This window comes from Vipera berus (genome assembly GCF_964194415.1).
Source record: "Vipera berus genome assembly, chromosome: Z".
NCBI lineage: Eukaryota > Metazoa > Chordata > Lepidosauria > Squamata > Viperidae > Vipera > Vipera berus.
This window is the reverse complement of record NC_138205.1, coordinates 45,330,646-45,356,151: the sequence shown is the minus strand read 5'-3', so window position 1 is coordinate 45,356,151 and position 25,506 is coordinate 45,330,646. Positions and strand designations below refer to the sequence as shown.

Here is a 25,506-nt window from a genome sequence, read left to right as displayed (position 1 = left end):
TAAGAAGGATCAGCGAAGTCATCTGACACAACTGGAGGCAGGTTGGGTAAGGCAGAGATGACTAATTTCACTCATATTGCTCTTCATTTTGGTCCCTGATTCATGTACATAGCTGAGTAACAAGCTTTATTACTTGGTGGAGTATCTAGTAATAAGGTGACCAAAAGGGGGAAGGGGGGTAGAGAACAACTATTGCTACATCTTTCTCAGAATTGGGACAATGTGAAAGGAAAGTGTGAGCCCACTAATGCTGTCTGGCATTAGTTCGGTGAAAAGGCTTGCAGATGAAAAATACAGATGTCCCTGTTGCTATTTCATGGAGTACTGAAGGGAGCACTATTGTTTCCTCACCTTATACCAAATTTTGATAATCATCACCAGGGCTTTTTTTTATCATAGAATGCCCAGAACGGAGTGCCAGCACCTTTTTTGGATGGAACCTTGTATGGTAGGCAAGGTGGGTTGTATGACGTGTATGAGTTCCGGCACCTTTTTTTTTTTACACAAAAAAGCACTGATCATCACTATTTGATTGGGCAAATGTTAGAACAAAGCAACCCTTTAGATCGGGGACGTCAAACTGGCGGCCCGCAGACCGGATGTGTCATGCACAGGCCACGCCAACCCTGTCTCCACAAAGGCAAAAAATGTCATGATATGTCACCATATGTCACATGATGCGATTGAGTTTGACACCTGTGCTTTAGATGGACCATAGAAAATCAAAATAAGCGATGTTGTCTTTGGAATGATGCTGTTCAATACACAAAGAAAGCCAGCAATCTCTGGACATCAAGATAGTGAAGTGATGACAATCTTTCCTTTATCATCAAACAATTTAAGAAAAAAGGAGGTAATATTTAACCTAGTTTAAATGGAATGCAAAAATGGATTTTGAAAGAGTGGAGAGATTTAAGGGAAGGACTATTTTTATTCCTATGAAGAATAAAGATAGGTGGCTTTATATGCAAGGCACATTACACCTTCATTTGAAAAAGCAATGTCATAGCAGATAAAAATGCCATGTTCCATAGTAGAAGATGATTAGGAATAGTAGACATCAATTTTACATTCATGGGGGCAAAATGAGAGAAGTTCACAAATAGGCAAATAAAAGTAAAACCAAACCTTTCATGACAAGCTTTACAGAGAGGAAAGGAGAGAGGAGAGGAGAGGAGAGGAGAGGAGGGTGGGGGAGGGGAGGGGAGGCAGGATGAGATGAAGATCAACATCTGCAAAGAATTCTTGCACTGCATGTATCAAAAGACTGAAGCTAAAGTGGCAGAAACCATCACACTCAGGCCAGAAATAATTGTGATATAAATAATGTAAGTACCTTCCAATTTCAAAAAAATGCTGAAAGTTCATGGGCATGAAAGGACAGGAGGAAGAGAATTAAAATTTAAATCTTAAGGCTGATATTATCATTATATAAATATCTATCTAGCTTGACTTCAGAGTTTTGCACTAGGCAGATCTCCCACATATGTATGACTCCTTCCTTGTCTTTTACAAAACAACTTACCTAGAAGCTTTGAACCTGTGAGGCTTCTAATGTTATGTAGTCCATGAATATGGGAAGTTTCTGAGAAGTAGAATTCTGAGCACACACAGCCTGATTTCTGCTGTAAAAACTCCCACTAATAGATTTCAAAAAATTAGTTGTACCTCCTTTACTTTGGCTTTGAGAGTAGGCAGGATCAAATTCTCCAAACTATGAAATGAAAGAAATTGAGGTGCAGGTAGTACACTATCTCTTGATAGATGAAGAGTAAGTTGGATCGAGATGGTTGAGGAAATAAGAAAGTTTCAGCAAGTAAAATGCAATTGGAGAATGAGTTGTGACTATAAAGGTCATCACAATGTGACAAGCATACAACTTTTAATCTTGAGTGGTCTTTGAAAAGACTATGGTGCATTAGCATTGCTAAGCTGGTTACCCAGGGTACTGTTGTTCAATGACATATGGATAAGGTGGTACATAGGGTGACCAGTATATATATATCTGTAACTTATTTATGGTCCACAATGTTGTTTGATACAATCTCCTACTCCATACAAAATCTACAAAAGCTCAATGTGCCTTCCAAATTATAAAAAATGCATGTTACAATGACTTTAATGTGGACCAATTGCCGGCTGCAAAGAAAACATGTTCCCTATTCAGACTGGATGTTTAAGCTCAGAAAGATTACAAAGCTATGAGCTAATAACATCTAGATGAAAATTTTTCAAACAGAGGGGAAAAGAACAAAATAAAGAAATATTTTAATATAATTGTGAGTTTAGAGAATGAATATGCTACTCCTGTGGTTGTTTAAAATGGAATTTATTTATTATTGCATTGTATGTATGTACGTTGGAACTCCTACCAAGAATTCTGGAAGCTCTGGAAATTTCTAAAGAGGCTCTACAACAAAACTACAACAAACAACATGTAGTAACTGCAGGAAAAAAGTGTTAGTCTGGTAATAATTTGCAGGCTACAAAAGATATAATTCATCAAAAAGCATAATTTTAAACGTTCAGATGCTATAGCTGTCTTCATCAGATGCATGGAGCAAATCATTATGGTAGATTAGCTGTAAAGAATTGTAGCCTCTGACTGAAAGGTTCTCCACACCTAGTTTAGAACGTTATCAGAAGTCCTTCCCTGAGAGAACTGCAATGGAAAAACATAAAGAACATAAGAGCTACCTGAGGGATAAGAGTAATTTGCTCTGGTATCCCTTTTCCACAGTAGGAATCAGCAGTTCACTATGTGGGAAAGGAATTCAACCCAACCTCCCCTCAAAGTTTTCATACTATTCTTGAATGTCTTAGACAATCTTAATACACAGGCCTGCCTGCTGTTTTTTGAAAGTATCTTTGGAGTGTACTCAGCACATTTGGAATGGTAATGAAGATTGTGTTCACAGGTTGGGGAGAATAGAAGCCATTTTCAATGCATAGTAAAACTACATACACAGCACTTCTTTTGAACATCCTCCCTATCTCCTGGGCCTGTACACTGAATAAATCACAGTTCCCATTTGAGCAAGGAGATCCATTAAAGTGATGGAGAGAGAGGTGTCAATAATTTATCACTTCTTTTATATAATTTAAGAACTTCCTCAGTGAAGAGCAAACACCAGCAAAGTATAGATTTGACAAGGTTTTGATGCATGGTGGCCTGTCGCTGGAGGGAAACGAGGCTTGAAGATGAAGGACTTCCTTCAAACAGAAAAATAAAGAAAATAAGAAGTACTTTGCATATTTGGCATTGTTGCTCACAAATAGAAGGATACTGGAGCACTCCTTTCATCCAGAAGAATGACAGAGAGGTTTGATTGAAAGTTCTAAAGTATCCCTCATTAGGTAAGTCCATGATGGAATTTGGACCAGGTGATTTATCTGGAATGGCAGATTACCTGAATACTTAATGTACAATATAATACTTCAAGAACAACCTAGCTTAATCAAATTGAATATCCAAGAATTAGTCTAGTATACTATTTCTAACCATCAAATCTCATGCCTGGATGTGCATAAGCAGGACATGAATTGCATTCCCTCCTTTATCAGTTATTTGCCAATAGCATCTGGTATCCAGAAATACATTCTTCCCAGGGGGGCCCATTTAAGTAATATCTCCCCTATCTCAGCACCATTTATTGAGGCTTGTTTAACTGCATCTTAACATGACTAAATTTATTCATATATATCTTCCCTTCCCATACTTCCAGATGTTCAGACTGGATTTATGAGATTTGGGGGGGGGGGAAGAACATGACTGGATTTAAAGTACTTTGTATTGTAAGTTTTTGACACTTGTATAATTAATGCCAATTTACAATTATTTTCTTTTTTAAAAAAATATTTCTACTTGTTAGGAGTAACAAAGAACACAGCACAAAAACTGTCTTTCTTTCTTTCAAAAAAATTGTGCAGTACAAAATAAACAAAATATGCAATTACCATGTTACAGGGACAAAAGTTAGCTCTGATTGCTGTAACCTTCTACATAAGACAAACTAATCAGCTTATCCAACCCTGAGCACAGTTTAAATCTAGCATCTTCTAGTAGCAACCAAAACTTTCACAGAAAAGACCAGTCTCCTAGTAAAAAGTGCACAATCTCAAATTCAAACCATCCTGTGCATTTAGTAATAAGGGGAAAGCAAAGTTCCAAGTACAGAATATAAGGGTGGTACAGGAAGTCATGGGGAATTATTGTAATAGCTTCATCCAAGAATGGAGAGGAGAGAGGCTCTGTGAGCATATTATTGACAGACTCCTCCAACATACTCAAAGATAAAGAATTAATTGTTGCCAATGTAAACATACTATGTATAACGAAGAGAATGAAAGAAAGACAATTACAATCAGTCTATATAAAAGTCCACAATAGAAGTTTCCACATTAATTATTTGAAATTTTGGATCTACTGTTCTGAAGATTCAAATTAGGAGCACTCAGTTTGATCTCCACCATGGCTTTCCTTGGGACAAACCAGTAGCAGAGATTGGACTGAGAAAGTGCAGTAAGACAATTCCAAGGCTAAGTACTTTTCCAGCTAACTTTCTCAAAATGACTGGACTGAGGACCCACCCCAGAAAATCAATCTACTCAGTATTTCAAACAGCAAATTATCTTGGGGGCTTCAAAAGAGGAAGCCCAGCTCAAGCCAAATAAGTTCATTTGGCATCGACTAAGGACACATACCGTACGTTTTTTACTGAATTGCTTCTAAGGCTTTCGTATCTTTATAAATGCAAAACTGTCCTCATAGCAGGAGCATCTTGGTTTTAAATAATTTACTGTTGCAGAAACCAAATTTTTATTGTTGCAACTAGCAAATCTATTTACAGAATTGGAAGCCTCAGGGGTATAGCCTGTGGTTTCTTGAGTTTGTTGCTCCAAGCTGTGATAGATTAAAAAATAAATTCCTGGATATTTAAAAACCTTGATCTGTTCAACTTGAACGTCATTAATTTTGTGCTAGTAGTGGCAGCTGGCACAACACTTGGTAAATAAAGCCACTTACATTTTTAAGTAATTATTTTTTTATTTTTTGTCATGGCAATCTGCTAGAATATGTAGGCTCGATCAAAAGCCAACCTGAATTTGGTACAGAATGATGATACCAATAGCATAAAGGATGATAAATATACAGTTGCTGTTTAACTGTGGATGTTAACATCTTTTTTGAAAACACATATACAATGCTAATCTCCTCTACTTCCATCACAACAAATTATTTAGGGGCATTCTTAGAACTGACACCTACTACATGAGTACTCAGCATCAACATTATATATGATTGATCTCATGGAATATAAAAGTCCAAGATCACTCCCAATTAGATATTTGCCATTAAATTTTCCAAGCCATCATTTAATATAAAATATATTATAACCCAAACTAAGTCAGTTGATGCATGTTGAGCCTCTACATTAAATAAAGAGCAATAGTCTCAGGATATTTTTTTTTAATTTTGAGAAATTTGTTTAATTTGTTTCTATATGTATAATAAAGTGAATGAAAGGCTGACCTTCATTATGAAAAGCAGAGACCATCCCTTGGTCTTGTTCAAAGCATCCTACAACTATATAAGTATAAGGGGCAAACTGGACATTTTATGAAACCTCCATGAAAGAAGGTCTCAGTATAATTTTGCCCTCATTTTCCCCTTACTATGGGAAGGGAAACGAATAGTGTCTTACCTCATAGAAACCATTGTCAGAGGAATAGCCAAAAAGGAGGGGGAAAAAACAGAACAGGAACAAGTAAGAACAGAACCATGCCCCGCCCCCATGTAAATATATCAGGGTAAGGCAGGGACTTATTGACATATATTAATCTAAAGTAAACAAGGGACAGTATGCATGTGCTTGCCTTGGAGAAACTCCACATTTTCTGTTTTAACCTACTAGCCTTCTGTTTCCTTTCCCTCAAACAGATAAGTGTGGAAACAGAAGTTTGGCTTTGAATCAGATATTAAGGCTGCATCCAAGAGAATCCTCTTTCTTTCTAAGAGGAATAACAGCTTCATTTGCCTGCCTGAAATCCACAAAACGTTGCTTTCCTTGAGCCCTTTACAAAGGAAAACGATCAGACATACTCAGGCATCTTCACACAGGAGGAACCGCTCATGCCGACTGCATGTTTTTCGCCATACACCATAATCTCCACCTCTGATCCACTGAAATGTCACTGAATAAACAGGACCCTTGTCCCTGACACTACATCTACACATTACATCTCACAGCTGGATCAACAGATACCCTTTTGCACAACCCGCTTTAGCTGGTAGTGTTTGCACTTGGAACAAGGACAGAGAGAAGATAAAACTTGCTTAGATCCAGTACATAATTTAATAGCACTTAATTCTTATAAATGATATACAGAATATAAGAATAATGAAGTTCTGTCCCATGCCTAAGATGTATATATTACGAACCCATCCTTAAAAAAGAGAACAATATCAAAAATACAACCTTCAGCTTCAATAAAAGAGAGATTATACAAAATATTGGGATACCGGTCTGCTTGATTTACACTATCTCATTCTGAAATTAAGATGTCTACAGTCAAGAGGAAAAAGGATACAGATATGCACATTTGTTAAGCTATACCTGTAGAAATTTAAACAATAAATTAACATTTATAACAGCAATTCTAACAAGGGGACATTTGGGCTGCTCCACAATTTATCCAAGTGCTAACAACTGAAGAATTTCCAGCCCCATTCTCCATTATGACTTAAGAAAGATTTAAATTGGACAGACCTTCAAAATAAAGGACTGATATCTATAAAATATGGACACAAATGTTTTAATTTGTTGAGGTTATAGTTTCTATCTTTCCATAATCTCCAACTAGGAAGGCCATGGCAGTGAGAGAACTGATTGTGATTGCTGAGAAATAAAAGTTTCTGCCTATGCTGTGAGACACAAATGTAATTTTGATTATTTAAATAAACTGTTAGTTTTAAAGATGTGTCCATTAGACTTTTATTGCTCCCAAATGAGCTTTGCCTGTCAAACTTAAAAAGGGAGCAAGGCCAGAAACTGAGAATCCACATTCTTATGTTCTAATTCAGTTTTGCCAATATGTCCATGCAGTTTATTTATTTACAATATTTATAGCTTAATTGTTCAAACATTATTCAAAACAGCTTTTGGAATCTTAAAATATCATCTAAAATAGCAGAAAAACTACTAGGTCCATGCATATTTTTACTGCCCTTACCTGCAGTGTCTGATTGGCAGAAGATGGGAGGAGGAATCATTGCCTGATTGCAATTCTATGTTGCCATAGAAAAGTGACTATTTACAAGCCTGCTATAATTCACTGGCTCAGGAAAAAAAAGACAAGAGAGTGAAGAACTCCAATTCTTAAGTACTCCTTATTTTAAATCCACTCCATTTGAAAATAAGCACATGAGAATCCAAAATCATTTAATCTAGCCTCCATGCTTCCTGTCTCTTTAAGATTTCCAAAGTAAGTCTTTCCAGATGTTTTGTTGTCCAAAAATAAAAAGAAAAAAAGATGCTTCCAACTGTGTAACAATAACAACAACAACCTTGGGTGCAATCCCAAAACAACTGGAGCACCACTTGAACACCATTGGCATTGACAAATTCACCATTAGTCAATTGCAAAAGGTGGCCTTACTAGGAACTGCTTCCATCCTGCAACGATGTGTATAATACCATCAAACATCCACATCTGCCTATCCCAGGTCCTTGGTAAGGACTCAATAGGTAGACAAAAATGCCAAATCCAGACTGAACATCTGGCTGACTGTGTGAAGATTGATGATGATGATAAATAAATAAAATAATAATAATAATAATAATAATAATAATAATAATAATAATAATAATAATAATAATAATAATAATAATAATAATAAATGGAAGGGAGGTCATCTAGTCCAACCCCTTGCTCAGGCAGGAAACTCTATACCATTTCAGACAAATGGCTGTCCAATCTCTTCTTAAAGACTTCCAGTGTTGGAGCATTCACAGCTTCTGGAGGCAGATTGTTCCACTGATTAATTGTTCTAACTATCAGGAAGTTTCTCCTTAGTTCTAGGTTGCTTCTCTCTTTTGTTAAGTTTCCATCCATTGCTTCTTGTCCTGCCTTCAGGTGCTTTGGAGAATATCTTGCCTCCCTCTTCTTTGTGACAACCCCTGAGATATTGGAACACTGCTATCATTCCCCCCTCGTCCTTCTCTCATTAAACAAGACATACCCAATTCCAGCAATTGTTCCTTGTAAGTTTTAGCCTCCAGTCCCCTAATCATCTTTGTTGCTCTTCTCTGTATGCTTTCTAGAGCAGGGGTGTCAAACTGCTGGCCTAAGGGCCAGACACGTCATCCCAAAACCGCGCCCACCTCACTGCTGGCAATGGAGAAAAAGCTCCAATACGTTGCGCGACGTCATGTTACGTCACAAGTTTGACATATCTGTTCTAGAGTCTCAACATCTTTTTTACATCATGGTGACCAAAACTGGATACAGTATTCCAAGTGCGGCCTTACCAAGGCATTGTAAAGTGGTATTAACACTTCACGTGATCTTGATTCTGTCCCTCTATTAATGCAGCTAGCACTGTGTTGGCTTTTTCGGCAGCTGTAGCACACTGTTGGCTCATATTTAAGTGATTATCCACTAGGACTCCGAGATCCCCTTCACAGTTACTACTATTGAGCAAGGAACCTTGTAAACCAGGGGTGTCAAACTGCCGGCCCACGGGCCGGATGCATCATCTGGAAGCCACGCCCACCCCATTGCTGGCAATGGCAAAATTGTCCCAATATGTCTTGCAACGTCACATGACGTCCCGAGTTTGACATATACCTGTGCACTTGGTTTTTCTTGCCTAAATGTAGAACCTTACTTTTTTCACCATTGAATTTCATTTCGTTAGATAGTGCCCAATGTTCAAGTCTGTCAAGATCCTTCTATATCCTAAGCCTGTCTTCTGGAGTATTGGCTATTCCTGCCAGCTTGGTGTTGTCTGTAAATTTCATAGACAAAACTTGATCAAACTGAAATTTATTTAACCATCATCACTCCCACTGCATTTAAGGATAGAAACCAATCAAGGATTGCTGAGAAATGTGTGTGGGATGTATATTGATTTACCTTTTAATATTTTGGAATCAAGGACCAAATGTAGCTTTTCAGAGGTATATCACATTCACACTCCCCATTTGGGGGGAGAGTGAAGGGAGGAAAAAAGGACAAAAACACATATAAATGCAATTAAAATTAAATTGAGTTTGTATTCTTCCCCAGGAAATTCAATTATTTGGACTGTGAAGAAGCAGGATAGAAATATATGCTTTTGAACTTGTAGAAGATGCCAGAGAATGCCCCAGACAGCCAAGAAAACAAATGGATCATCGAACAAATCAGCACAGAGTTTGACCTAAGATAGAAATAAGCAGGTTCAAAATGTTATTTTTCAAACAAATTATGCACTAAAGATCTAGTCCCCTGGAAAAATCTATACAGCTGTGAAAGGTGAAAAGAAGGAGGAGAACCAGCAGCAAGATGAACAATTGTACCCATGATGAATGCACACTGGAAGACCTGAAGGACCAAGTTGGGGACAGATCTTCCTGGAGAAAATCTATCTGTTTGCTAAGAGCTGACTCTTAATAATTTGACTTAATATTACACCACCAACTTAATTAGTTCTTTCTTCCCTCACACTATAAATAATTGTTTCATGGAAATTTTTGGTAGGCTCTTCAGAACATCCTCAAAATGCTGCAGGCTATGTGGGACTATGGGATCATTTTGTGCATCTCTGTACTGTGATCTGCACTGCCAAACGGGGAAAACTTATCATCACTCATTGCTTTCTTGATTACTAAAATCAGTTGGTGCACAGGCAAATGAAAGCAGGCCTTGGGTTCCTAAAATTATTTACTCCTACGTATTCTTTACATGATCACTGCAGGCAGAGTTAAGGCTTGTCTTTTCCATTATCACAAAGCCATGGACCAATATTAATTTTTTTATTCATAATACTTAGGTTTGCAAAAGGATCTTTAGGTGGAGGAGAACTCTAGAAATCCTATAAAACAGCATCTATCTGTTTGGTAGATCTATCTTTTTTTGACTAAAGATTTCAAGCCTGCTTACAATGTTAATAAAATCGATTTAAATTTTTATTAAAAGCCATTTAACTCATAATGACATAAAATAATACTGTATATGTCTGTTTCATAAGGGAATTGGGTTGTCAATGTGGATTTAAACTTTGGGCTCTATATTAGATTATTTGTCTCATATTTATCATTTTCAACAACAATGCCTGGAACTATCTGGGGATTATTTTCTGCATATTATGTATTCCACATCAGTTCCTTTCTGAAGAATCTAGCCAAAAGGACAGAATCTAAAATTCAAAAATTGGGAGTAATTTGGATTGGAAAAAAGAAGACTCTGACCTCTCTCCTTTGATTCAGGGCAGCTGCATCTCAGGGTGTGGCTGGGAGGCAAGGGCTGTATGTGGCTTCCTGACTAATGATAAGATCTCAGCACAGAAGGGCCCCAGCATGCTTCGCATTCCTGTGCTGGTTGGAAAGCGCATAGAGCCAGCCAGTCTTTTACAAATAACAGCAAACCGATAACACAACCAGGGAGGCCAGAAAAATTGTTGAGCTGAGTGTCTTAAAACGTCCCTTATTCCAGACTCAGGGGATTCTGCATTCTGCAAGGATATTCAACAAAGCAATGGGCTCACCCTTGGCAATACATTCCTCTGAGCCACTACAAAATATACCTCCTTCTGAATGTGGCAGTACAAACAGAAGACTTCCAAGTCTACAGTTGTGGCTTCTAGAACTGGAACTCTATAATCATTTTCCATGAATGAGTTTCTCTTCTTTCTATAGTAATTTTGCTTATTGAGTTTATCTCCCTCAACTTTTATTACTGCTATCAGCATTTATATACAGGAAATCCTTGACTTACAACTTTAGTGACCATTTGAAGTTACAATGGTACTGAAAAATTGACTTATGACTAGACCTTGCACTTACAACTGATATAGCATCCCCATAGTCCAGGGGTGTCAAACTCAATTTCATTGAGGGCCGCATCAGCATTGCGGTTGCCCTCAGGGGGCCGGGTGGGTGTGGCCTACTGGGTGGGCATGGCTAGAGTGCGTATGGCCTACTGGGTGGGCGTGGCCAGCTCTACATCATTCGCATCAAGGGTGCCTATGGGGGCCTGGGCAGGAGTGGGACAGATCTGAGGGTCTCTGGCAGGAGGAGGGTCTCTGGGTCTCTGGCCAAGGCGGTGGGGGCCATTCCCTCACTGTTTCCAGGATGGCTTCGCAGGCCACATGAAACCGCGGGCCGGATCTGGCCCCCAGGCCTTGTGTTTGACATGTCTGCCATAGTCACATGATCAAAATGTGGGTGCTTGGCAACCAACATGTATTTACAACAAATATAGCAGCCTAGGTTCATGTGATTGCCATCTGTGACTTTCCCAACCAGCTTCTGACAAGCAAAGTCAACGGGGAAAGTTAGATTCACTTAACAACTGCATTAATTTGTTTGATAACTGTGGCAAAATAGGTCATAAAATCCAGCACAACTCATTTAACAACTTTAACTTGCTTAGCAATGGAAATTGCTAAGTACATCATAAGTCAAGGACTATCTGTAGTTAATAGGCCTGATACATTTACAAATGAATTTTATTTAATGTTTATAGTTCGTCCTAACCTAAATTAGTCTCAGAATAGTCATTAAGAGTCAGTGAGAGTCAGTCAGCATTAATATTATTATCACAGGATGTGGGTCAAATAGAAAAACAGATCAATGTGAAGACAAAACACTACTGGTGATCTAGAACATTCCTTTCAAAGGATACTTATCTGTTAAGGAATGCCTATATGGCTGCAACATGTGGAGAATTCTGGAGGTCATATTCAAGCAACTTGAAGGTCAAGCCTGAAGACCTCATGATAGCCTCATATACACAATATCTGTCCTACAGCATATTCAATAGTTTCTGAGCACCTTCGGGCAAAAACAGATGAACCAACAAATTTCAATAAAGCTGATCCACCATTCATTTTTTCCCTTACTGAGGTTTCTCAGAGTCTGTATAAAAGGTATTGGTCTATATCCCTAAATAGTATCCCAAGAACTTCCAGAGATCAGTACAAGAATGTACTTATATTACACAATGACAATAAACAGATATTAAAGTGGTACATAAGGAAAAAGTCTCATCCCACAATGTATACAATTATGCAAATGAAAACCTACATTTGCTTAGGGCAGGGGTCGGCAACCTGAAAAAGGAAAAGAGCCACTGGGAACCGGTTCCATCACAAAAAAAAAAAAGTGGGAGCCGCATGCGTGCATCGATGCACGCGCATGCGCAAAAAACTGTTTGCGCATGCACAAAACGGTTTTTTCTTGCGCATGCGCGGACGCGCGCGGTTGCCATTTTTTTTTATGTGTGATGAAACCGGTTCCCGGTTGCGCGACGGCGACGGCCTGTCTGCAAAGCTGCCGCTTTCGGCAGCCTGCAAACGTGCCGCGGCAGCTTTCTCAAAGAGCGGCACCGCTGCCCATTCCGAGAGGTGCGCGCGCACCTCTCCGAATGACCGTAGGTGCGTGCGCACCTCCCCAAACCTTTGGAGAGGTGCGCGCGTACCTCCGCGCGAACGGGCAGTGGCGGCGATTCTTGGGAAAGCTGCCGCAGCCCGTCTGCAAAGCTGCCGAAAGCTCCCCAAACGTCGGCAGGTCTCCGGATGGCGGCGGCTTGGGAGAGGTGCGCGTGCACTCTCCAAACCGCCGCCATCCCGTTTGCACAGCCGCTGTGTTCGTCAATGTTTGACGAACGCGGCAAGTCTCCGGATGGGATGGCGGCGGTTTGGCGAGTGCGTGCGCACTCTCCAAACCGCCGCCATCCCATTTGCACAGCTGCCGTGTTCGTCAATGTTTGACGAACGCGGCAGGTCTCCGGACGGGACGGTGGTGGCTTGGAGAGGTGCGCGCGCACCTCTGCCCTTCGGAAAGGTGCGCGCGCACCTCTTGGAACGGGCGGTGCCACTCTCCATTTGGAGAGATGCGCGCGCACCACTGCCCGTTCGAAGAGGTGCGCGCGCACAATGACAATGACAATAAACAGATATTAAAGTGGTACATAAGGAAAAAGTCTCATCCCACAATGTATACAATTATGCAAATGAAAACCTACATTTGCTTAGGGCAGGGGTCGGCAACCTGAAAAAGGAAAAGAGCCACTGGGAACCGGTTCCATCACACATAAAAAAAAGTGGGAGCCGCATGCGTGCATCGATGCACGCGCATGCGCAAAAAACGTTTTGCGCATGCACAAAATGGTTTTTTCTTGCGCATGCGCGGACGCGCGCGGTTGCCAATTTTTTTTATGTGTGATGAAACCGGTTCCCGGTTGCGCGACGGCGACGGCCTGTCTGCAAAGCTGCCGCTTTCGGCAGCCTGCAAACGTGCCGCGGCAGCTTTCTCAAAGAGCGGCGCCGCTGCCCATTCCGAGAGGTGCGCGCGCACCTCTCCGAATGACCATAGGTGCATGCGCACCTCCCCAAACCTTTGGAGAGGTGCGCGCGTATCTCCGCGCGAACGGGCAGTGGCGGCGATTCTTGGGAAAGCTGCCGCAGCCCGTCTGCAAAGCTGCCGAAAGCTCCCCAAACGTCGGCAGGTCTCCGGATGGCGGCGGCTTGGGAGAGGTGCGCGCGCACTCTCCAAACTGCCGCCATCCCGTTTGCACAGCCGCTGTGTTCGTCAATGTTTGACGAACGCGGCAAGTCTCCGGATGGGATGGCGGCGGTTTGGCGAGTGTGCGCGCACTCTCCAAACCGCCGCCATCCCATTTGCACAGCTGCCGTGTTCGTCAATGTTTGACGAACGCGGCAGGTCTCCGGACGGGACGGCGGTGGCTTGGAGAGGTGCGCGCGCACCTCCGCCCTTCGGAAAGGTGCGCATGCACCTCTCGGAACAGGCGGTGCCACTCTCCATTTGGAGAGATGTGCACGCACCACTGCCCGTTCGAAGAGGTGCGTGCGCACCGGGCGGCTGGGAGCCGCAGGTTGCCGACCCGTGGCTTAGGGTACCAAATGTATAATGTATTATAAGAAGGAAAGTAAACAGTTTTCACAGCCCTGAAATTTTGAAATTCTGTTCTGCTCCATGATGTTTAATACATATAGATATAGAATTGCCTACATCTAGTTTCTAAATATCTCCTTCTTTTACACACATATAAAAATGGAATCTACAGATTCCTATCTGGTTGAGTAGCATCATACCTACTTCATGGCAAACACTTGGGGGAGGGGAAGCAGGGGGGACATTAGCAACATTATTACATCTCATCAATTTGGCCAAGAGCCTTCTCCAACTCCTCCACTGAGAGTCATCCACCAAGCAAACAAGCTGCATTTCTTTATTAACCTGTCTGTAAGTCCCAAAGAGAGAATTTGCTTTCTCACAAATGGCACTTTTAATTTCCTTTTAATGAAATGGGTATGGGGTCTTTTTGTGTGGCCACTGTTTGACTAGATCAGATCAAAAACTCTTGAAAAAAATCTTTACTGTTATATTTCAGTAAAAAAAGCTATCATTTGTTTTATTGTGGACCATATGAAAGAAATCAAATCAAGTCAACAAGGAAAGCAGTAACCTGTTGTAGAAATGCAGCAGTTAATGGAGCAATTACTCAGCATTGTAGCAGCATATGCATGAATTCACAATATTTTTTTAAAGTGCATTTCAATGATTCTTCTATAAACCTCTCCCATATAATACCAAATGTTCCCAGTTTCCAGATTAAGAACCGATATTGGCAGACAGGGATAAAAAAAATACATGTCATGATTTTTAACATTTTTAAATTTACGTAACTCTATCTTGTCATTATAATCTGCTATCATTATTATATTTCACTTATCTTTTCCTGGTAAAAGTCCAATGAAATCCTAACTTCCTTTGTCTTCTTTACTTCTATTCATTAGTTGCTCTTGCTTGTTTATTTTTATTATTCATATTGCATTAATAAAGTAGAATGTTCTACTCCAACTCTTCCTGTCCAGAATACTTGCTATTTAGATTTAGAGATAAACAACTGAGTAGGCACAGGCCTTAAACTAGTCCCAGGGTGGATGGCTATCAAACATAGCTTTTGTGCTGTTCCTCAACTAAAGCAAAATTAAGCTACACAGACATTTTACACTAACCATCTGAAACAAGAAATGTAACTCCTTCATCAAAAGACTGAAGTAACCTATTATTGCTCTCTGAAGATTCACATTTGCCTTACTCCCTTGCCCTACAGCACTAATAACTTCATAGGAAAGACGTAAGGGCAAAGAGACGGCGACATTAAGGCTGGCAGAATGGGGAAGAAATTAATAAATACACATAGGAACTTTCTTCTTGAACTACTTTCCTTCTCAGCGGGACTTGCGCAAGAAAACTTCCTAGTAGGCTTCCTTGTTAATTTGTAAGTAAACATTTGGATTTTTTTTAATCTTGGACTACAAAACATCAGGAGGAAACTGTGATAACATAGCTGACTTGAAAGATAGAAGGCCTAATGACCACAATTACTTTTGAGAGTTCAAAGTATTTATCCATACATTATCTCAGTAATTATTATGATAAGCCTGAACCAGTAACATTAATAAAACATGAGATAATAGGAGCTTTCCTAAGTATTTGTGGTAGAGGAAAGAATTAAGCCAAAAAGCCCTTCATTTACAATTACAATTTGGGCAAGGATGATAGTTGATACAATCCAATATGCGACCCAAGTACTTTAGTCTATGTGTGTGAAAAATTAGTGTTAAAACTATTGCAAGACTAAAATGGGTATACCACCAGAGATCTTGGTTTTAAAAAGACATGGGGAAAAGCAAGGCAAGATAAAGTTGGAGAACAAAATAGCAAAAAGTAGATTTATTAAAGCATGATTTCCTATCTCATTTTCACCCATTAAATACAATAAGAGCAGTCTAATGCAGGATCAAAATGGCCTAGGATGTTTCAGATTCAAGGAAATCCAGTCACTTTCCTCAATCTCCCCTTGCTATATATTATATTTCTCATAATTGTATAAAGTAGTAACTTCAGCCTTTATAGGAAAATAAAGAACAATTCACATTCACGAGGTTATCATATATTATCTTCATAAGAATCCTGTGATACAGGGCTGACTGTGATATGATAGGCCAGGGGTCTTCAAACTTGGCCTCTTTGTGACTTGTGAACTTCAACTCCCAGAATTCCTCAGCCAGCATGCCTGGCTGAGGAATTCTGGGAGTTGAAGTCCACAAGTCATAAATGGGCCAAGTTTGAAGACCCCTGTGATAGGCTGTCCAAGAGAAAATTGAATCTGAAAGTGTATTTTTATTGAACCCACACATTTGTTATTTGCCTTAATTGTAAATGCTCATTTGACTGAGCTGTCTCCTTGATACAAAGCAATATAATTTCCTGTACAACTGGAAAGTATATTTCAGGGAGAGAATCTAGATAACCTTCCTTTTCTCTTGCATGTTATTTTTTAAATTTGTGGAGACATTTCAAATTGCTGAAGGTACATTCAATAATATGAATTCCCAACCAAAATGCAAAGAATACAACTGACATAAACGTTTGGGAACCTAGGAATCTGCAGCCAAGTCCTCTATTGGCAAAACTGACTAGCTCAGATTTTCAGGTAAAAATATTTCTGCTTTCTGAAAATGCCAGAGGTTAGACCTAGAACTTTCTGTATCCAAAGTAGAATCTCCAAAACTTGGACATTAGATTTTTGTTTCCTTGTTCAACTAGGTCTGTATTTCTGAAATAAAAACTGAACAGACCATTCTACCATTCCCATTCTTTTAGCAGTGCCCCCTTCATCCATGCCATGTGTTCAACTTATTCAAAGGTTGGGAGATGTTTAGAATATTGCATTAAGCATTAAAGTGAGTTACCTATCCAATATAAAAAAACCAGGAGCAAAAAATTAACCCTAGACACAATGAAGCTCATTAATGATCAAGAGGATTTGCTTTGGTGACAGGAGATGGCCTTGAAGGACAGAGGATATATTGTGTGGTTTTTATATATCCTACCTTCTGCAACTAGCTCCTTTCACAATGATTTTAACTGATAAATTAAACCCTACTTGAAGGTTCTGGCCAGTTTTTCTAGGTGTCTCTTTCAAGTGTATAAGTGAATTGTATGTTCTGGTGCTGCCAAAATCCTACAAATCTGGCTTGCAATAAAATATTGCTGGCGAAGCTTATTTTAATGATAGAGTAACTAATCTTCTGAATAGTTGCCTTATATATCTCCCTAATAAAGTACAATAGCAACAATAAAAATTTAACTACAACTTATACACAGCCCAATATATAAACATTATTTTAAAGACTTGGACAAATAAAAGAGGGTTGTCAAGACAATACACACAAAAAAACCCACCAACCAATAGGAGAACTATTATAAAGGTAGCACACAAAACAGATAAAAAGTTGTCAAAGGCCACTTTCAAGTCCCTTATTCATACAGTATCTCTTCAGCTTTCCTGCATTGATCACTAAGATCTGTGCAAAGATTATGTCGATAAACATATGTGTGAAAGGAATTAGACTTGTTAAAGTTCTCGGTAATGGGATTCATTATAAATATCCTTTGTAAAGTACACTAAAACATTAATTAGGATTGTGTAACACTGTAGGATTAAATTTAAAAAAGTTATTTGAGACCATTTAAAATTATAAATGTAGCACTTGCATAAAATCTTTAACACTGTTGTGTCTTTTCTCTCATATTCCTACAGGAATCTAATTACAGAATTACAGAACAACAGAGTTGGAAGGGACTTTAAAGGTCTTCTATTCCAACCCCCTGCTCAAGAAGAGACCCTATACCATTCTGGACAAATGGCTGTCCAATCTCTTCTTAAAAGCTTCCAGTGATGGAGCACCCACAGGTTTTGAAGGCAAGCCATTCCACTGATTAATTTTTCTCACTGACAGGAAATTTTCCTTAATTCTAGGTTGAATTTCTTTTTGTTATGCTTCCATCTGTAATTTCTTGTCTTGTTTTAAAGTGCTTTTAGATTGTCCCTTTCCTCTCTGTGATAGTGCCTCAAATATTGAAAGAATGCAATCATGTCACTCTTAGTTCTTCTCGTTGTTAGACTAGACATTTTCAGGTCCTGCAACTGTTCATTGTATAGTTTAGCATCCAATCCCCTAATCATCTTTGTTGCTCTTCTCTGCACTCTTTCTAGTCTCAACATCTTTTTTTAAATGTGATGACCAAAACTGGATGCAGTAGTCCAAGTGTGGTCTTACCACTTCAGTATAAAACCAGCAGTATACTGCAGCTGCCAAAAAAGGCAATGTAATCCTAGAATATATTAACAGAGAGATATAATCAACATTATGTAAATTGTTAGTACAACTTTATAAGCCCTTGGTAAGAACACTTTTGGAATACGTTATCCAGTTTTGGTCACCATAATATAAAAAAGATGTTGAGATCCAGAAAGAGTGCAGTGAAGAGCAACAAAGATGATTAGGAGGCTGGAGGCTACACCATATGAAAAAACAGTTGTGGGAATTGTCTAGTGAATCTAATCTAGTGAAAAGAAGGACTAGGGATGACATGATAGCAGTGTTCCAATATATGAGGGGATGCCACAAAGAAAAGGGAATCAAACTATCTTCCAAAGAACCAGAAGAGGAGAGAAGGAGAGAAGCAATCTAGAACTAAGGATAAATTTCCTGACAGTAAGAACAATAAACCAGTGGAATGGCTTGCCTTCAGAGGTTGTGGGTGCTCCATCACTGCAGGCTTTTAAAGAGACTGGACAGCCATTTGTCTAAAATGGTATAGGGTTTCTGGCTTGAGCACAGGGTTGGATTACACGACTTCCAAGATCCCTTCCAACTCTTATTTTATTATTCTGTTAAAGCGGTACTAACACTTCATGTGATCTTAATACTATCCCTCTATTGATGCAGCCTAGCACTGTATTGGCTTTTTTGGCCCCTGCAATACACTGGTGGCTCATACTTAATATTTTATGTAGCCTGGTTTCTTGCACATTAAGAAGCCTGATTAAGATCAGCATGTATTCTTATATGCAAACTAAACTGAGCCACAATGCCATTAAAAATTATGATATTTATGAATCAAACATTTGCCCTAAATCTACAAACATCATATTTTACCAGGTTCTCAATATCGTAATTCATTTTGAGCAAAATCAGCTAACTGCTAATTTTCTGCCTAATTTTTGGAAATCTTTAATATATTTTAATATCCTGGCATAAAGCAAAACCATAGTGCTTTATTACTGTTCTCATTTATCATCACATGTTTTTGACTATTATATCTTCAAGACTGAATTAATGTCTATTAGAACAATTATAACTATCAAATATTATTAATATAATTATCCTTCAGGCATTATAAATAGCATTTTAAGGTTTAAAAAAATAAATGTTTACAGTTATGTAAAAAAACTGAAAAGTAATTGTTTCCATACATCAATTAAGAAATTCTCCTGAAGCTGTTTCTCCTGAAAGTTATACTCTTCATATTGGACCTTTTATTCTGGTTATATTTCATCAATTCTGTTAAAATATGAACTCAGGTGGAAGTCAAATTTGCTAACAGAAAGGAGGTTGATTTAATAGCCACTGCAATTTTTGTTTGCAAAATTTTTATCATGGTACATTTCTTTTAATAATCAATAAAGAAAGGTATTTATTTTTATAGCTGAAGGAATTAAAGCATCTTCTACTAAATACGAATAAAATAGTATGCAGTAGTCTGTCATATTCCCCTGAAATTCTACACCTATGTGTTCCTGTTCATTTTCACCACAGATTACAGTTTTTATAATTTTATCTTGTCTTCTTGATCTGAACATAGAATTTTTGCTTATATTTCTAATCATGAATGCTAGCTGGAGAAGGCTTCTAAAATATGCATATTAACTTTAGTCCTACTACGTAACTGCTGAATGCTGCAAATGCAATATCTTTATAGAGATAAAGGCAAGGCAAGCCTAAGTCTGAAAAGATTCTTAAATATTACCTAGGTCAGGGGTAGGCAACCTTGGCTCTTTTATGACTTGTGGATTTCAATACCCAGAATTCCTGAACCAGCCATGCTGACTCAGGAATTCTGGGAGTTGAAGTCCACAGGTCATAAAAGAGCCAAGGTTGCCTACCCCTGACCAGTTGTCATAAATCCATTTTATGTCTCTATAAAAGGTTAAAACATCTGGGCTCTGAAACTGCCCTTAACTTGACTTCCTATAAAAGCAAACAAAATATTATTTCTTCCTCCAAATAATTTCCAGTTTTAGTTTTTTGATATATTGTAACATAACCAAATTTTATTCCTTGGAAATGTTGTAATCTAAAGATCACGAATGGGGTTAGAATAAACTTCCTAAGATTAGAAGTATGAACTTTGATCATCTATATACTTAATAGCCATTGTTCCTATTAGTTGGACATTCTCCATCCCTATTGTTCTTATAGGAAAAATCCAAATTTAAAACAAAAGAAAGCAGATTTTACAATATTCACTGCAAAGTAGTTTGTGTTATTTGCTAAATTCTGATGTTTGAGGCTGAAGTATGATTAGCGCACAATATGCTGCATAATAAATAGGTATAATTATGTTTGTACAGTACACAAACATAAAGCACAATGGATGTACAGGAGAATGTACAAAATACGTATGAATCCAGAAATGCAGGGATAGACTAGCAAATATGTAGTGTTATCTGGATCTTTAAAAAAATATGCAGCTGTCCCATGAAGAAAAAAGAAAAAGAAAGTCCTACAGAGCATGTGATAAAACTTCACCATCTTTTGTGATGATGTAGGGTTCCTTTTCCCACTTAAATCTGTGCCAAAAGGATTTCCCTAGTGAGCCTTACGGAATTGGTAGAGATTTCCCTTCTGCGCCATGCAAAGCATCAGGAAAGCCAGCTTCAGCTATAAATAACCCCTCTGCAGACATCCCTGACTTCCGGTTCTACAAGTCCCTCCTGCTGCCTGCCCATCCCTCCCAGCCCGTTCTTCAAAGACAGAGATGAAAATTACCAAGGAAAAAAAAAGAATGCAAATTCCCCAAAGACTGCAGCCAAATATGGGGTTTCTTTCTTTCCCACCCCGATTTTCTCATGGGAAAAGCTTAAATCAAGTGGAGAATGAAAGAAAGACAAATAGCAAATATTCCCTCCCCCTCCATACACAGAAAAAACACACATGGTGCTCTACATAGCTATCTTTGAGTTATAAACGTATTTATTCATCCATATGCCTTTACTTACTTGAAGGAAGGGTTGTTCTGTTTTATTTTGCTTTCCTTTAAAACTGCAGGAACACATACATAGGGGTAACAAGGAGTGGACCCTGGGTGAAAACCAGCAAAGCAGCTATCCCAGGGGGCAGCTCTCATTTTATTCACTAGTGTCTATTCGCAGAAGGGGATCAAAATACCAGGAGCCAAGCAAAGCAAACAAACCTGGCTGCCAGAGAAAGAAAGTGGGGCTGAAGGAAAATCCAATGTAGACAGTGAGGGGACGTCAAGCATTTAGGAGAGATGTTGTTTTTCAAAAATGGGTGAAGTAAAAAAAAAGATCCAATAAAAACAGCTCTTAAAGATCTAATGAGCTCACTTGTAGATTAAAGGCTAAAGGGAATCTCCAGGGCAGGTGTTTTTTTATAGTATTTTCTTCAACATCTATTAATCCTAGTTGTATAAAAATATGAACAATCCCTTTTGGAGAGCAGGAGTTGTTGATTTTTAATTTGATGTTATTTTGCTACTTGAAGAAACACAGGAAAAGAAGAGAAAAGCTTATTAAATAATTTAAAATATTAATAGTAGCAGTCATGTATTGTGCCTCATAAATCTTTACTCCTCTGCCTTTCTTCCACAAGAAACAATATGATTTGCTTGTTTATTTATTTTGTATGGCCACTCATCTCACCAAGTGATTCTGGGTAGTGAACATTTTTTTTAAAAAAAAATTTAAACAATTATCATACAAAAATTAAAATATTTTATAAACATAGCCCACATGCTGTGCTGAGATAGCTTTCCTCACATGTGGTCACACCATGAACTGCATACTGTACATGTGAATACTGAACTGTGAGGCTGAAAGGAGCCTATGTTAGAGCAAGTCAGTTTCTGCATTTGATTGTGAGGATTTATTTAATGGCATTTCAAACTGCTTGAGGGCATGCCGTCTTAGCTATAGGTTCTTGAATAAGCATATGCTCCTCTATTTTAACATTCTTTATAATCTTGTATATTTCAATGTTAATGCCTGAAGATTCTTTACACGAGTTTGTTAATTAATTCTTCATGATCAATGCAGCCACATTTGCTACAACCTAACCTGTCCAAAATGGTAGCTAAAATGAAGGGAAATTTAAATATTTTATGAAAGCCTTGAACATAGTGCCTCTTCTAATGTATTTCTCCGAAAATAGGACCCAACTGGAAAATAAGCCCTAGCATGAATTTTCAGGATGCTCGTAATATAAGTCCTACCCCCAAAATAAGCCCCAGATAAGATTGTCATCCAGACATACATATTTCGTATTTCCCTCAAAGTAAGACTTAACTGGAAAATAAGCCCTAATGCGTCTTTGGGAGCAAAAATTAATATAAGACCTGGTCTTATTTTGGGGAAAAGATGGGGTATGGGACACCTCTATCTGAGAACCAAAAGGCTAATTAAGCCTTTTAAAATAAGAAGGGCTTTTAAAAATGTTTATCAGCTTTATCTATACTCTGATAAAAGACATAGATATGATAAACCATTTAACAGAAGTCCATCTTAAATAAATACATAAACCTTAGGGAAAGACAAGGAATCATGATTAGATTGATCATCTGTGGTTAAAAGAGTGAGCAATAAATTAAACTACTGGAATCTTCAAGGAACCAAGATTCAGGACCAACCTCAGCTCTAGAATCACCAGTGGATTTGGGGCAACTGTATCCTAGCTTTCTCCAAATTCCACCTACATGCACACAAACAGTCTTAGAAAGAGAAGGGATTGCAGCAAAAATGATTTTTTTAAACAATTATATGCTTTCTTCCTACCAAAGTCTTCTGGGTGGTTCACAGGGGATTATTCATTTTATCCTCCTAGCAACCTTGTTAATGAGTCTGTTATCTAACAGGTTTTCAAATATAGCTACATTCTTGTCCCTGTGATTCAACATGAACTCAACTATACCATAAGCAGATAAGTAATTGTGGGGCAGAGGAAGTGTCACTAGGACTCTGATGAACCTGTTGAACTGCAGAAATGTATATTCTACTTTTTTGTTCCAGCATTCAGTTCAGAAGATGCTCTGTAATACTTGCTTTCTCACTTGAAAAAATGGCTGTTGGTACTGAATAGTCAGGCTTGCAAGAAGTTTAATATAGAGCGCTGTTGCTAACAATGGTTGAGCAGTTATTACTACAGTATCAGAGACTCATCCATATCTGTTGTGTAAGACCCAATGCAAATTTTTATTTTGCCAAAGATATTTTTTTGAAGAGATAATACACCAAGGAGCTTGTTATTACCATTTATCTATGTCACTGGCTTCATTAAAATCTTATATTCAAGTTGTTCTTGTTTTACCAGAGATGACTGGCACATGATCAAAGGTATAAACAGAAATAACAGTATTCACAGGGTTTATTAAGGTAGATCTGTCTAGCTTTAACCTATGATTCCTAGGGATCACTCTTATAGCTGAGATTTCCCTCATTCAAAGTTCCTGTGAGACATGGACTCCCTGGGTGGTCTTAGACAAGTTTGTATTTTCAAGTCTTACTTTTGCAAAATGGAGATTGCAGTGTTTATATATAACCAGTGGTGGGATTCAAATATGTGAACAACCAGTTCTCTGTGTGGATACCAGTTCCGGAAGTCCATTCTGGGCCTGGGCAACAAAAAATTAGCTACCGGTTCTGTGATAGTGGTGCGAACTGGTTGAATCCCACCACTGTATATAACTGTATGGACTGCCTGGAGCAGACTCAAAAAATGAGCATTACCAAATTGTCAAACTTGCCCTGGATTGTTCACTGCAGGAAGACAGCTGTGTGTTGATCAATAAGAAAGATTAAACGGAATCCTTTTCTGCACATAGAAGATATCATATTAGGAAAATAATGCCAGAACTCAACTCTCCCTGACATGCTGATTTTCTGCAGATAGAATAACATCCCTTAGGGAAGCATTAAATACAGCACCTTTTCATCTCTAGGCTGAGCTGGCATGGTCCAAGAAAAACCTTACCGCTCAATTCTGTTGACTGTACAATTGCCTCTAAATTAAAATATATTAAATGTTTTGGGATCTCAGAAACTTTTATTATTAGGAAAAGACAAAGTGGACCTATAGTCTGATATGGTCCATGAAAACAAAGGTGTTAGGTACAAGAGGCATGTTGTAAATGAAGAATCCAAACTTATATTTATCCCTTGATTTAAGTCTTCCTACTGAAGAATAAAACAGGTGTTAAAGGTTATTAGCAAATCAAACTAACACTTTATGCAACAATTATTCCAAAAGGCATAACATTATATCTGCGAAATGCTTATTTCTTTCAACTTTGGTGGGTAGTTTATCCTTAGGTCCAAAACGTTATAGCAATTTATCTAAGTAGTATTTTTTTTAATTGCTGCAAGCTCCACCCTCAATGCTGCTTCCCAAGTCAAGAGTCAAATTGTGCTTCACAGATTATTCCCTGTTCCTGTTCCCACCCATATCTACCTTTTTGGAAATAAATTAATTTCAAAACAAACAAGCCTATATTTCTCTGGGAAAGAACAAAGAAAAAAATGAGAGAGAAGAAAATATATAAAATTAAAATCCAAATCGTAAGCACATTAGTCAGTCCATTCCAGGAAGAATCTGGGATAGATATTAGGGAAGGGATTAAAAACAATAATATTTACTTTAAAAAATATATTTAAGCTAGGGGGGAAAGTGCATTCACAAATTTTCGGTAGAAAGATGTGTGATTTTAAGGAATGTTCAGGCAGAGGGAAAATTACAATGAGGTGCAATATTCAAAAAATATATATTCTGACAAAGATCCTGAAGGACTACACCCAACTTTTGATTATTTTCCCAAAATACTACTTTCCTTTTTCCACTTGCTAACTCACCCACCTAGAGGCAATTCACATATGTATATATAGAAAGATTAAAAACGTGGTGTACTCTTTAGTTAATTGGATTTTGTCAGAGATCGTATCAGATCACCAAGATGGAAAAAAGATGGGAGGGGAGCTTATTTGGCACCACAAGTCTTTCTTATATCTTCTTCGCTAAAATTGGTTCATATTTTTCAAACACACACACACACAAACCCTTTACAATTTTAAGTTTCATGTATTACCTAAAAAGCATGGCTTAACAACAGAAGGAACAAATTAAACAGGTTG

General features: G+C 38.3%; 1 protein-coding gene across 2 annotated transcripts in view; it reads right to left on the bottom strand.

Moving 5' to 3' along the window:
• RARA (retinoic acid receptor alpha) overlaps window positions 1-25,506 on the bottom strand; it is a gene marked incomplete at its 5' end in the record, with an annotated part of 230,072 nt that overhangs the window by 50,841 nt on the left and 153,725 nt on the right. The window lies entirely within an intron of this gene.